The sequence below is a fragment of the Psammomys obesus genome, unplaced genomic scaffold, assembly GCF_907164565.1.
Source record: "Psammomys obesus unplaced genomic scaffold, mPsaObe1.curated_primary_1811, whole genome shotgun sequence".
Lineage (NCBI taxonomy): Eukaryota > Metazoa > Chordata > Mammalia > Rodentia > Muridae > Psammomys > Psammomys obesus.
The window spans coordinates 23284520-23298813 of record NW_026596039.1 but is presented as its reverse complement, the minus strand read 5'-3'; the positions used below and the strand labels follow the sequence as shown (position 1 = coordinate 23298813).

General features: G+C 37.9%; 1 protein-coding gene across 6 annotated transcripts in view; it reads left to right on the top strand.

Annotated features, from left to right (window-relative positions):
• Glce (glucuronic acid epimerase) overlaps positions 1-14294 on the top strand; it is a 73147-nt gene that overhangs the window by 32358 nt on the left and 26495 nt on the right. For 5 of the 6 annotated variants that reach the window (XM_055622222.1, XM_055622220.1, XM_055622218.1 and 2 more), the window contains one exon: positions 6506-6598. The gene's annotated coding sequence lies outside the window, so the exon portion shown is untranslated. Of the gene's footprint in view, positions 1-3790; positions 3873-6505; positions 6599-14294 lie in introns of all 6 variants that reach the window. The other variant, XM_055622219.1, reaches the window with a different exon arrangement.

Below are 14294 nucleotides of genomic sequence, written 5' to 3'. Positions count from 1 at the left end.
TGTTGTGGCAGGTTTTGCTGTTGTGTTAACTAGATAATTTTAATTACTGTTAAACAGACTGTTTGTGAGGTTGTTAATATTTTAGAGCAAGTATATAAATACAAAATGGCAAAGGGGTAGTTCCAGACTTAGAAACAAAAGCTCTAACTTTGAACATAAATCAATTCTAATCTTTAACAAGATTCTTTAATAATATAGTTCTTGCTTCTGTGTTAAGAACGAAATGCTTGCGGTGTGGTGTAACCTCTCTGCAAACAAAATATTGTGACTAAAATGCTAACTATGATTGATTTGTGGTGTGCTTTCCCTTCTCATCTGCTCTCCCCAGGCCCCTTCCCACTCCTTCCTTCCCTTACTCTCTCCCCTTTGAGACTGGATCTCATTATAGCCTAGGTTGCCCCAGCCTCCAGAGTTCTGGGGTTCCAGTTTGTCCTGACATCTTGTTCTTTTAAACAAGTTTTTTATTTTGGTTTCAATTTTTTCCTTTCTAAAAGATAGATGTGGGAGTGTGAAGTGAAAGACTTAAGAGTAGCAGATTAGTCTATGTGGTAGCACACACCTTTTATACCAAAATTTGGTGGGTAAAGATAGGCAAATATCTTAGTTCAAGGTTAGCCTGATATACATAGTTAACACACTCATCTATGCAAATGTAATTCTACACACAGTAGTTCTACAAATAATTATTCCTGTACAAAATAGCAAATCCTCTTTCTCCCATTCAACATCTAGCAACATCACTCGTTAGTTCCCCACTGTACTCTAAGCTGCCATTTACCTCTGAGAGGAAATTACAGAATTCTCATTAGCTGTTCCAAGACTTCTAAGGGAGTTATTCTGAGTCTTTTTCAGTGCTCCTAAAGTGGTAGTGTAGAACTTTAGTAATGGATTGGAGTAAATATAGATATATGAGATTTATAGATAATCTACCCAGGCGTTAATTTCAAATGTGGCCATTTCAGAACTTTTTTTTTTTTTTTTTTTTTTTTTTTTTTATCAGAGCTGTCAGCAAATAGCTAAATATAAAGCAAGTTTGCTCTACAATATATAAATGTGTAAGTGTCACATGAAGCCTTTAAGGCATAAGGTTCTTTCTTAATTTTGGTACAAACTAAGCTCTTTATCTTAAATCCCTTCTTGATTCTTTTGCAGTTTAACATTGTTAATAGTTACAGGTAGTTATAGTTCATGCAGTTATATAACTGTTGTATGATAACGTAGCATGTGCCTGTGTCTGTGTCAACCTCTGTGTCATTATCTAGCCATCCACTTCGTGTTCTGAGACAGCCTCTCACTAGCCTGGACCTTACCAAGTAGATGAGGTTAGCTGGCCACCAAGCCTCAGAGATCCACCTGTTTGTCTCCCACGTACAGCAATTACAAGCATATCTCAGCAGGCCCCATTTTCTGTTATATGGGCTCTGGGGACTGAACTCAGATTAAAGCAAGTGCTTTATCGGCTAAGGTGTCTCTTCAGCCCTGTGGATAAGTTCATAACAGCCTGACTCCTTGTAACTAAAAGAAGTAGATACAGAGCTTCATTTCTGAAAGAGGGACTTCAGGAATACTGGGTAGAAAACTCATTGGATTTCCTTTGATGCAGATTGTGTTACTGTTAAGGTATTAGCTCGGTGAAGGAAGGCAATAGCTGCCTTCATTTTGATCGAGGCAGGTGGTTTAATGTACTGTCATCTTTAAAAAGTGCCTGTGAAATACTGTTTTCTAGGAACTCCTTTTTTAGTACCTCAGTAGCTAAGAAACTATGGTATCCTGTTCAGTTTAATTCATGTGTAAAAATTCTTATCTTTAATTGAACTGAAGAAGAGTAGAATATTGTGGTAACAGTGATAATGACAGAGGAACACTGTTTTTGGATACTACCATTTAGTCTCCCCAATTTAGATTCTTATGGTACAAAGTCGTATGGTACAAAGCACTTATCTGGCAACCTCAACTTACTGTCCCTCAGAGCTGCTTAATTTTTCCACTTATGACCCCTTCTTGACAAAAATACTTATGAGACTCTGGGTATATAGGCATTTAAAATATGTACAAATCAAATATTTAATGATATACATGTATTTATTTTAAAACAATTCCTTGGTTTACATATAATTTTGTTATTTATTAAAAATTAAAGAAAATTTGCATACTAATGAGATGTATATTTTTCCTATAAAAATTAAATCTGGTCTAAACATTTGACACTGTAGGGCATTGAGCATCTTTACCTTTTTTCAGAGTTGATCAGTATTTTGATTTTATAATTGTCAGTGGTGAGAGAACATTACTTCACATAAATATTTGCCACAAAATGGCAAAAGTATGTTTAGGTTCATTTCAGAAGTTACTGGAAAATTTGTATACTCCCATTCTGAAATATATTTAACAATTAAAAAAAAAACAAACCTCAAGACAGTATGTTCAAACAACAATTTTTAAATAAAATATTTTAGGCCAGTGCAACACAAAGATATACTAATTTGATGCTGACATGCTGAGAAATGACAGAAAAATACCAAAATTCTTTGATTTCCATAATTAAACCATTGTGTTTTTGTAAGAGCAGGAAATTTTTTATGTACATTTAAACTACTACAATTTATAGTATAATGGATTAAAATCTGAGCTTTGCTGTTTGAGTCAGTTTGTATTGGCATTGCATGTGAGTTGTGTTTTCAGAACCATCACTGAGAACACTACCAGAAACACTCTGGGCTCATTGCTTATTGGGTTTTGAATCAAGCTTTGGTTATTGCACATGCAGGAACCTTTCACTGTTGCCAAAGTTTTTGTGACTCCACTTGAGTTATGCAACCACAGATGAGGTCATAGCACACACTAAACAACTGTGTGTTGACCTTCTTTCCCATTGCCTTTTGCATCTTGTAACGGCCAACTGTATTTACTCACAGTAATTTCCATGATCATAGGAATTTGTCTTTATTTATTTATCTTATTAAATGTTTGTTACTTAACTAAATAAAAGAAGTGTTCAAATGGCTATTATATGCTGGCATTACTATAAGCTCTAAAAACAAAGAGGAGTTTGGTGTCATGGGTCCTAAACAACAAAGGAAAAGGAAGAAAGAAAAAAAAAATGATTGAGGTTTTCTTGATTCTTTGGAGAAGGGAGAAAAATCTCTGATTCTGAACATCAAAATGTAGGAGCTACATAAATATGTCCAGTGCCACAAAGAGACAGCCAAGATGTACCAACCTGGCAGAAGCTTCCTGGCAGGTGTCTTGCAGTTTTGTAAGTCTGATTTGGTTATAAATCAGCCTTTTAAAAAGTAAATCAAGCGTCTAGTGAGATTATGTGAAATAGTAAGCACATGGCTTTCTCGTAGGAACTGTTTGAATGATGTTGAAGCCAAACTGATCTTGTTGAATTTTCACAAATAACAACTGGAGATAGCTTTGGCTGGAAAGGCTTCAATAACCAATGTAAATCATTTCCCCCATCATGTGCTTCTGGAGCAAACATAAATTATCGAAGCATGCCATTTTATTTCTAATTGAATGTGTATTAGAACAGAAGGCCTTAGCGTGAGAGCTGTTCCTTACAGATTCTTTTGTCTTCCATTTGAAGTTAGTGCGAGTGCAAGAGTAAAGAGTGGCTGTTTGAAATTGTTGCTGATGCCAGCAGCAGTAGAGAACTGAGCTTGCCTTAAATAGAAGTTGGCTGGATATTATTTTAAAAATAGTAACTAGGGTAAACAGTAATCAGAAGATTTAAATGATAAAGTCTCTGAGACATTGTGTTTAATTTTATCTCATTATTCTAAAGGTGGACACTGATGTTTTATGACCACATATGAGTAATTAATAACCACTTACTGGAAGCCTGTAGTGCTGCTTCCTTAGTGGAGGTAAGATAAACAAGAGTGGAATTACTTGTGAAATCTCTTTTCCTACTTAATCTGCTTGATTTCCCTCACCCTAATTATTCAAATATTTTACTTTCCTTGATCATAAACTTTTGATTTTCCCTAATAATAAAAAGTAAATGAAATATTGTTTTTCATTTTCAGAATGTTCTCTGTATAATCACACCTACCCCCCCCCCCCCCATTTTCTGCTGATTCTAAGTTAGGAGTGTATGTAGGGGTGGGAGGTGAATGAATTTGCCAGAGCACGTTCATGTGAGGGCCAGCGCTCTGTGGTAGGTATCTTCCTCTGTTTCTCTCTGCCTTTCTTTTGAAGACAAACCTCTCATTGCCCCTAGAGCCAGCCATTCTCAATGGCTTTCAGGTAGATCGTCTGGCCATAAGATCCCAGGGCCTCCTTTCCCTGCCTGTCAGCCCCCAAGCACTTGGATCACACTAGCTTTTTCTAGGGCTCCAAACTCTGCCCTCATGCTTGCACAGAAGCACTTTGTCTATGACGGCCCGCCCCGCCCTGAAGTCAGGGTTCTTCAGAAAGAGCTGGGGGCTTCCAGGGGAGATTGCTTTTGTCTTTGAGACAGGATTTCACTATACAGTCCTGTCAGGCCTGAAAGTTGGAATCTTCCCATCTCAGCCTCACAAGTAACTGGAATTACAGGTATATACCACTAAACCAGGCAAAATTTTATTAGCAGCATAAAACTAACATTGTTCCCTCATATTTGCTAAATTAGTCAGGGTTCTCTAGAGAAACAGAACTGATAGAATGAATACACACACAGGATTTATTAGAGTCCGTTACAGGCTGTAATTCTGCTAGTCCAACAATGGTTGTCTCCTGATAGAAAGTCCAAGAATGCAATAATAGTTTGGTCTAGGAAGCTTAATGTCTCAGCTGGTCTTCAGTATACACTGGAATCCTGAGGAAGTGGACTCTAATGCCAGTCAAAGAATGAATTTGCCAGGAAGAGTGAGGGCAAGCAAAAAGCAATAGCTTCCCTTTTCCATGTCTTTTCTGTAGGCTACCACCAGAAAATGTGTCCCATATGTAAGGTGGGTGTTCTGAGCCTCAAATGAGCCAGTCTAGAAAAAAAATCCCTCACAGGTGTGCTCGTCTGTTTGGCTTTAGTTAGTTACAGAAGTTGACAGCAACTTTGAGTTTCAAACTCACTCCTCAGTAGTTTCCTCCTAGTCCAAGATTCCACATGATTTTTGTGGAATGTCTCCTATAGTCTGTGACAGTTTCCTGTCTTTGCTTTACATGGCCTTGACTCCTGGCCAGTGTGTTCTGTAGAATGCATTTCATGTGCTTTGTCTGGCACTTTACTCATGATTAAACTGCAGGTTTTAGAAACTAGCAACACAGAAGCAAAGCATCCTTTGACTCTTTCTGGGAGTAAATGAAGGCACTGCTTTTACTTGCAGAAGGTAGTGCTTGCTCAGTTTATCCACGGTGAAGTATTTTTGTCTTTCTGTATTCTAACCTTCGGAAATAAATTACTGAATTCAGCCCATACTCAGGCTGGGCAGTTTTATATTATGGGAAATTTTATATTATGGGCAAAGCATATGGATGTATATTATTAGGAATTCTCTTAGGAAGTTTTTGTTTGTTTTTCTTCCCCTTGGGCATTTATATCAGTGTGCTGATTTATCATCCAGTCCAAACAGGCCTCTATTTTTGATGGTTAGACTTAGAATCATCTCAACTTTGTGACAGAATAAAGCAAACCATCCATGTTTTCTGGGTTTTCACTGTCAGTGTAATGATCAGTACATTATACAAGCTACTCAGCACTTCATTTTGAACAGGCTTTGAATTAGAAGACTTTGAGGGCATGTAGACTAGGCATGCTGTTCAGTAGGCTAGGTGTGCTATGCATCTTGTAGGGTGTTTTCAACATTCGGGTGGGTTGTCAGTCTGCAATCCATCATATGTCAGAGTGCACCTACAGGATAGTATTTTGCTGTAGTGTTGGTCTCCCTGTTTTTTGTACTCTTGAGTGGTCTTTGGGCTCCCCTCTTCCAGTCTCTGACCAGAAAGGTGAAGCGTTATTTGTTAAGATGCACGCCCATAAGAAAGAAAGGAAAAGAAAAAGTAGATGTACTCCCTGGAGCTGTGCTCATCTTTAGGACTAAGCAGCGGGAGGATATAGAAGGGGACCGGGGTGGACCCATGTAAGTATTCTCTTGGAACTGCAGAGCAGTTCTGATGAGAAGCAAAGTTCCCTTGCTCCTTGCCCCCACAGGTGGCTGGGCCTACCGAATGGAGAAGAAAGAGGAGAGGGGTAGAGAGGGGCAGGGAGGAGTGAGCAGGAGAGACCCACCTTTCCAGTCACTGCTGGAACAAACTTTTCATTTGGGTTTTATGCACGTTAGGCTGGATGGTACCAGAGGAGAACAACTTGATGGCCATTCTAAAATGATGCTTTGCATTCTGAGCTTTTTACAGGATCTACCTATTGCCATTTACTTTTCAAGGTTCCCATGAATTCTTTTCTAGGCATTTTATCCAGGTCTTGGAGCTACATTCAGTTGGTGGGACAGTTGGAGTGTTGTATTTGCTACATTTCATCTGCAACCAGAACCTTGCTTAAAGGTTTTTCATTTTATTTTAGGAATTTAACAAGAAGAAACTGAAGTTTTGATTCAAATAGTTTTTGAATTGAAGCCAGAATGTGCTAGGATTTTGATTCTTTCATTTGATTAAGGTAAGATTATTTAATAGAATATAATTGTACTACAGACATGTTTTCATGTTTATTTCATTAACACATTTTTGTTTCTGAGTCTAAAAAACATTTTTATGACTTCCTAAAACATTTTATGCTTGCTTAGCACACACAAAGCCCTAGGTTCCATCCCTCACACCACTTAAACCAGGTGTTGGGGCGGGACACCTGGAATCTCCTAACGTGGGAGACAGAGGCAGGAGGATCAGAAATTCAACGTCATCCTCAGCTACTTGGCAGGTTGGAGGCCCCACGGGAAAACATGAGATCCTGTCAGTGGAAAGTGGTTAGTGGGAGTCTTTTACCATTTACATGACTAGTGTTTCTTATAGCAACTGTCATATACAAAGGAAACAGGAAGATGTAATTATAATATATTGAAAAGAAATGTTTACTTAGGGCACAAGTCATCAAATTGTCCCACAGCCTGGCCACTTTTTGTAGTAAGTAATGTTTTATTAGAACATAACAATATCCACTCATTAGCTATTGTCTGTAGCTTCCTTAACACTTTACTGCCGAGTTCATTACTTTAACTTTAAATGTACATGTAAGTGTCTTAAGTCCTTGTGCCAAGCCCAGCATCTTGAAGTGGAGATCCTTTGAAGTACTAGTTTTTCTAGTTAGGTGAGGTAGAGGCAGAACACATAGATCTCTGAGTTTGAGGCCAGTCTGGTCTACAGAGTGAGTTCCAGGCCAGTCAGGTCTACACAGAGAAACTCGATCTCAAAAAAAAAAAAAAAAGAAAGAAAAAGAAAAACCCACACATGAACAATAAATGAATTAAACATAAAAAGAAATACGTATCTTCTGAAATAACTGGCTTTTTAAAACAGACTCACTACTGTCAATAGTTGCATACAAGTACTTATTTCTCAATGGAGCTCTTTGTTTTCAAAGCTAAAAGTTTATGTAATGCTGGTTTTATTCCTGTTCAAAAAAGAAATTTATATTGTGTTTTGCTTTACCTAGTAAGTTGAAATAGAACTAGTGAGACTTTGAAAGAATGATGATTTTTATTAATAGCTACCCAATAAAGTAAGTAATTTACAGCATATGAAGTTTTAAATAAAAATATCCTAATATAAAATATTAGTGAGCCAGCTATTGTAATGCATTGTAGGTTACTTGAGAGGCTAAGGCAGAAGGATTACCAGTTCAAGGCTAGCCTGGGCTATACAACAAAATCATCTAGCAGCTAAAATAAGAATTAACATTTCCCACTAAAGTGTGAATAAACCTAATGTGGTTGGCCCTCCATCTCAGTAAATTTTGTATTGGTGGATTCGGCCAACATCAACTCAAAGATGTTTCTGTGAAAAACTATGTAAACTTCATTTCCTTGTGGCAATTCCCTAAACAATGCAGTATAACAACTACAAGCAAAGCATTTGTATTGTAACAGGTAGTGTGTGAATAATATGGGGGTGACTTGTGGGGAAGATTTATGGAAGTTTCAGGAAAGTACTGTGCTAGTTTACAAAAGGGACTTCAGCACATAGACTTTGATAATATTGGGTACTAGATCTAATTTAAAGTGATTCCTAAAATTATGAATGTTTAGAGACATTAGAAGAAATTAAATTTGGAGTCCAAAAAATCTGTGAGAAATGTGTTCTGTTTCTCAACAATCTAAAAGACTAAAGAAAAAAAGGAAAATCATATAATAATTTATGTGAAAATTCAAATGACTTTCCAACCTCTATTAAAGAAATAATCTGTTTTTGACACCAAAATCTGAAGGGGGAACTCATTTTGGGTAATTTATTAAAAATGAACTTTTTGTAATCTTCAGCTGTAAAAAAAAAAAAAACAAACAAAAAAAAAAAAAAACCAAACCACTGGATATGACTGATACCAAGCCTGAGAGGATGTTTGGTTTATAATAGGTTTGTGTGTGATATTTGTGTTTGCTTTGTTTTTAGAAAAATAAAATTTAAACTTTTAAAGAAAGAAAGGTGAAAATTTAAAGCATTTGTAGTTATCTAATGGTTTGTTTTGTAAATATTAAGTATCATTTCTATTTTTAAAAACCTTATTGATTCTTTGTAAGTTTCACATGCACCCCAACTCCATTCATCTCCTGGTCCCTTCATATCCACCTTCCACCCTTGTAACCTCCTGCCCAAAAGAAAATGAAAAAAAACAATAAAATTTTTTTTTTCATTGAGGAAGCTGTAGTGTGTCACAGTGAGACCCACAATATATCCTTTTGCCCACCCACCTTTACTTGGAGATATTTATTGCAGTGAGTAATTAATATGGTTCGAGGCCTCTAGCTACAACTGTCAATACTGGCTCCTCACCAGGACTCCTCCTGGATATCCTGTTGTTGTTCTTTGTCGTGGAGCTCCTGCAGCTTTGGATCTGCAGGACTAATCTCTTCATATGCTCCAGCAGTTCATAGTTGAGCTAAATGTCTGGGTGGGCTAACTCAAAGCCCTAGTTCTGGGCCTGGGCAGTAGTTGAGTTGGTCAGCTAGCCAGTTCTTGTGCACCCATATCACCAGAACCAGCACACCTGTGCTTCTCAGTCCTGTGGCTACGCTCCCAAGTGCTGCACCCGTCAAGGGGATGGGCCAACTTTCCTGCTCTCAAACCCTCTGGTTTGACTCACCTGTGCCTTCATCATCAGGGCCTGCTCTACTGTGAGGTCCAGGTCAAAGCGAGGTACAGGACACACTGCTACAGCCAGTGAGGGGTGGGGCCAGCTCTCCCGAATGCCTATGTCCAGTGAGGGGTGGGGCCAGCTCTGTACAGCCCTTTGACCGTGATCCCAGGCGACAGACTAGACCAGGTTTTTAGTGGTAAAATGAACCACTCACATTGACATAGACTCCTGCTGCTGCATAGCTACAGACACAGACATGGCCCTTGGTGGCAGCATGGATGGGATTTTACCATGGCCTCAAGTAGCAGGCTACTCACAACAAGCTATTCCTCTCCATTCTCATTTCTCCATTCTTCTCTTCATAGTGCTCAAACTTTTTGGCTTCTCTTTGTCTTCCATCTGTCCACCACATACTTGCACATTGTAGTGGCTCCCACTGTGTGCAAGCCACTGATAGGTGGGCCTCTGGATATCCTCTGTCCACCCAGGCTGTGTGGCATGCCTGCAGGCTGGCCTCTGGATGTCTTTTTTGATGGTGCTGTCTGGCACAGCAGCAGGCGGGCCTTTGGGTGTCCTCTGCATGTATCCTGTGGTATGGCGGCAGGCAGGCCTCTGCTCCAGATCACTGAGTATCATTTCTATAAGCATTTCACTGGACTATTATAGAGTTACTGAGCACATGTTGATTTTCTGAATTTCAGCTAATAGTAAAACAGACGTAAGTATTTTCTGATGCATGATTAGTTTACAAGAAAACTGTTTCATCAATAAACTCCTTTTATAGTAGATCAATAAACTACAGTGATTAGACCATCTTTATAGTAACTATTTTATTCTGTAGTAATGCTAAACTTTAATGGCTTTATATAAAATTATATTTACTTACTAGCATTTTTATTTTACTAGTGGTATATGTAGTACATTTAATACAAATTAATCTACATACCAAGGATTACTTAATTATTTCTAGCATATTATCTTCAAATCAGTAAACAGAAGATATTTCAAGAATGACAAAATTGTATGAGAAACTTTCTTGGGGTATAGGAACCATCAGCCTACATAGACCTTTTCCTTAAAACTTGACATTGTTCATTGACATTTGGTAAAGAAAAAGCCCAAAATAATAAAGAAGCAGTCCAATGACTTAATAGTATTTTAAAACATTCTAGGATAAAGTAGATTATAGACTGTGAGTGGTATAAAAAACATTTGAATATATTTGTTTATTCCTTCTTGTGTTTCAGGTAGATCAGCACAGGGGATAAGTTACAAAGGCAAGCACAGCCTTGGGGTTCTGGAGACTTGAATCTAAAAGTTACTGCAACCAGACTAATTGTATGACTTTGGTGTGCGTGTGTGTGTTGAGACAGGGTTTCTCTTTGTAGCCTTGCCTGACCTGGACTTAACTTTCTAGAACAGGCTGGCCTCGAACTCATAGAAATCCACCTGCCTCTGCCTCCCTGAGTGCTGGGATTACATGTGTGAGCCTCTGTACCCAGCTAGTTGTATGACTTTGAACCACTAAACTCTTATTTTATATATGTGTGTGTGTGTGTGTGTATGTGTATATATATGTATATATGTAATTTCATAATCTTATATATAATTTATAGGATGAAAGGTTTATTTGCTTATTTTTTATTTTTTTAATTATTTTTTTATAAATTATAGTTTATTCACTTTGTATCCCAGCTGTAGCCCCCTCTCTCATTCCCTCCCAATCTCCTCCCTCCTTCATCTCCTCCCATGCCCCTCCCCAAGTCGACTGATAGGGGAGGACCTCCTCCCCTTCCCTATGACCCTAGCCTATCAGGTCTCATCGGGACTGTCTTTCATAGTCTTCCTATGTGGCCTGGTAAGGCTGCTCCCCCCCCTCAGGGGGAGGTGATCAAAGAGCCAGCCACTAAGTTCATGTTAGAGACAGTCCCTGTTCCCATTACTAGGGAACCCACTTAGAGACTGAGCTGCCATGGGCTACATCTCTGCAGGAGTTCTAGGTTATGGTCCTTGCATGGTCCTTGGTTGGAGTATCAGTCTCAGAAAAGACCCCTGTGCCCAGATTTTTTGGTTCTCTTGCTCTCCTTGTGGAGGACCTGTCCCCTCCAGGTCTTTCTATCACCCCCTTCTTTTATAAGATTCCCTGCACTCTGCCCAAAGTTTGGCTATGAGTCTCAGCATCTTGCTATGTAGAGTCTTTCAAAGGCCCTCTGGTAGGCTCCTGTCCTGTTTCCTATTTCTCCCTCTTCCAATGTCTGTCCTGTTTGCCTTTCTGAGTGAGGATTGAACATCTTACCCAGGGTCCTCCTTCTTGTATAGCTTCTTTAGGTGTACAGATTTTAGTATATTTATCCGATATGTCTAATATCAACTTATAAGTGAATATATATCATGTGTGTCTTTCTGCTTCTGGGTTACCTTACTCAGGATGATCATTTCTAGATCCTACCATTTGCCTGCAAATTTCATGATTTCCTTGCTTTTAATTGCTGAGTATTATTCCATTGTGTAAATGTACCACAATTTCTGTATCCATTCCTCAGTTGAGGGACATCTGGGTTGTTTCCAGATTCTGGCTATTACAAATAAAGCTGCTACGAACATGGTTGAGCAAATAAACTCTTAGTCTTTTTGTCTGTAAACTAAATCATTAAAGCTGACTTCTAAGATTAAGTCTTATTTTGATGTACATTTGTTGCATCTATTTTTATGTGTGTGTTGAAATATGTATGACATGAAATTTGCTGTCTTAGCCAATTTTTAGATGTACAGTTCAGAGGTATTAAGTACATTCTAAACAGTATCTATCTCCACAGTTTTTCAGTTTGTAATTTTATGCCCATTAAAATAAGTCCTCAGAAACTTCCCTGGCAACCATTATTCCTCTGTCTCTTTGTGACTTTCTAATTATTTCATTATAACTATTTTAAGTCATACCAGTATTTGTTTTCTGTATGCAACATATTTCACTTAGTATAATGTCTTTAAAATTGATCTATTTTATAGCATATGTTGGAATTTTCTTCTTCTTAATCAAGAATAAAGGATACCCCACTGTATGAATTTGCCACATGTATCCATCCATCATTGGACATATGAGTTACGCTGTCAGTGTGGGTGTACAGATGCAACTATATTTTAGTTCTTTGGGGAGTAGGTTGAAGTAGAGTTGTTAGGCCATAGTTCATCTCTGCTTTGCATAGTGTTGGCTGAGCTTTGAGTTTATCTTGTATGAAGTTCATAGTGTTTCTTGAATGTTTCTATTCATCTTTCAACAAATTTGGGAGATGCGAAGCTATATTTTTTTTTTTTACACAGTCTCTGCCCCTTTCTCTTCTGAAACTTCTATAGTCTTTATATTGGTATACATTGTGGTGTTTTTATACCATAACCCTTGTTCTCTGTTTACTTTGTCAGTTTTTTCACTCTCTTGTTTCTGAGATTCCGTAATTAGTAATCAAGAAGTTTCTGTTCTCAAGACTTTTATCACCACTGCAAACTTATTCAGTATACAACATCAGTGGGTATATTCCCAATGTGAGAGCCCTTAGGAGGTTCTGACATTATTCTCAATGTCAGAACACTCGTGAAATGGATTTGGAACCTTATTTTTAAAATTGAATAGATGCTTTGCCCCCCCCCCCACCATATAATGGCCATTTAAAATGGTCAGAAATAAAGCAGTACTTGCCCAGGGCTAGGTTATACAAGAATAAAAGGCTTGTGCACCGTTGTGCTTATATGTAACAAATACTGTGCTGTACACTTGACTTTAGAGGGTAAAATACAGTGAGGGTATTTTCATTCATTTTTACTATGAATAGTACATGTTTTTTAAAATGGAATATATTATTGAATATTTCACTGAAGTTAACTGAAGTTAAATATAAGATAAATATATTCACAATTAATTTGGAAAAATACACTACTTAACATAAAATTATCAGGCATGTGAAAAGGCAGAAAAATGTGATCCTTAGCAAGGTCAAAAATCAACCAGTAAAAAGGGAGACACAAATATGTCACAATTATCAGATATAGACATTAAGACAGCTATTACAATTGTACTCCATATATTTAAGAGACCAGAAGAAAACGTGAACATGCCAAGGAGAATGGAAGCTATTTATAAAAAGAGACCCAAATAGAACTTCTTTAAAGGAAGAATAATATCTGAAGTAGGATCAGTAGCATGTTAAATATTTCAGGAGAAAAGGGTGAGTTACAGCCTAAAAGATGCACAGGATATTCATCCAGATGGACTAGGCACTGGCTTTTTAGGCTTGGTCCCTGGAAACCATATGCTAGAAGGAGAGAACTGAAGTTATCCTCTGACCTCTACATGGTATATATGTGCCATATATCATGGCATATATGTGCCAACACATACACTCTGAATTAAAATGTAATAAAAATTTTTAAATGAAACACCAAAAGTTCAAATAATGAATGCCACACCACCTAACTACAAGATGTTATCTAGCAAATTAACAGAGTATAGCAAGTGTTAGATTAGAAATAAAGACAAAAAAAAAATCGTTCAAATAATGGCCAGATATTACAATGTTTGATGGAAGAATTGGACTAGTGAATAACACCACTTTTTGAGTTCCCCATGCATGACTCTAGAAGCAAACTTTTTGAAAAGGAATTAGGGTAGAAAAGGGAGGGCAGTGGTGGTGGCACAGACCTTTAATCCCAGCCCTCGGGAGACAGATAGCAGACCTCTGAAGCTCGAGGCCAGCCTGGTATAGAAAGGCTTTACACAGAAACTCTGTCTTGGGGGAAAAAAAAAATGAAAAGGGAAGTGTCTTCACACTTACTTTGTGCCTTTAGACTTTTAAAGTTCTGTCTTTCTAGAGGTAAAGTTTGGCCCCAAGAAAGTGTAGCCTCCATTAGGAATGTCTGCCTTGGGCCGTATAACCCTGCTCTCTTGGACTGGGGGGGTTTAGGTGGGTCACAGTTGCATCATTGTAACTTGATTTATTAATATCTGTGAGCCTTTGAGATCTAAAATGTACCAATAATATCTGTGAGCCTTTGAGATCTAAAATTTACCAATAAT